Below are 1,292 nucleotides of genomic sequence, written 5' to 3'. Positions count from 1 at the left end.
TTTGTTTGTTTTTGCAATGTATATCTAACAAACATATCCACAATACTGATTTTCAGTCAATATGATGGGATATTCAAACCTAAAAAATACGGGGTTTATTATCTTAGTGTGAATAGATATGATCTTACAAAGAAAGTTATTTTCAACAGAAATCTGGAAAGAGTTTATCCACCTTGAGTTTCACAGGAATAACCAGCGAGTAATACTTGTTTGGTCGAGTAGGTCAAAATCATTCCATGAGTATATCTTAAAAGTATATCCAATTTAAGAGGTCAAATACATATTTTGTACTGACAGTCATCTTACATCAATAATTCACTACCTAATTATATGTGTATCTTATTGCCTAATATATACTAAGAACTGAAAGTGATCTCTTTTAACTGAAAGTGATCTCTTTTATCTAACTTAATGGTGTAAATGCTTTATTTATGATGATGTTATTATTTGACAAATAAAATGTACAGAAGGGTGGTTCCACTGAAATAACAAGATGGAACAGTGATAAATAACTATATTTCAACACAGCTCTTTTCAGCCTCACTCTGTCCACATTGGCAAGCAACATTGCAAATGCACACACTCACGCATATACACACACATGTGCGCACATTTATAAACACATATACATGCATGCCAAATTCAGGATTTACTGTACAAAAAAGTTCAAATAAAATATTAGTGATTAGGAAAAATGATAACTTGCCTTATTACAAAATAATACATAATCCAGTGTCCACGATTGTTACATTTTACCTGCCTCTCCACATGCGACCACTTAATTTATTTTTAATTAATTAATTAATTCATTAGTTTGGTGCTTATACTAGAGCTTGAACTCAGGGCCTGACTCTGTTCCAGAATTTGTTATTTTTTTTTTGTTTTAGTTTTCTCAAGGCTAGCAATTTAATGCTTATCCTACAGCTCCATTTCAAGCTTTTGTGGTTACTTTCAAATCAGAATCTAATGGACTTTTTTTCTTGGTCTGGTTTCAAAGCACAATCATCAGATTTCATCTTTTTGATTAGCTAGGATTAAAGACCTGAGCCACCAGAGTGGCTCCTACTTTTCTCTATACTTATCTAATGCACATACTTAAATAGTAATTTAAAACTGAGAGCATACAACCAAGATGTACAGTGATGATATTGTCCTCTCAGAAATTCAAGTTAATAATGTAAATTTATTCTTAAGACCATACGCAAAAAATACTTATGAAGAAATTTGATGATGATGATAATGATGATGATGATGATGTGTGTGTGTGTGTGTGTGTGTGTGTGTGTGTGCTG

The sequence above is a fragment of the Dipodomys merriami genome, unplaced genomic scaffold, assembly GCF_024711535.1.
Source record: "Dipodomys merriami isolate MVZ:Mamm:240054 unplaced genomic scaffold, mDipMer1.0.p SCAF_2345, whole genome shotgun sequence".
Classification (NCBI taxonomy): Eukaryota; Metazoa; Chordata; class Mammalia; order Rodentia; family Heteromyidae; genus Dipodomys; species Dipodomys merriami.
The sequence above is the reverse complement of the archived record's forward strand: the minus strand, read 5'-3'. Positions refer to the sequence as shown.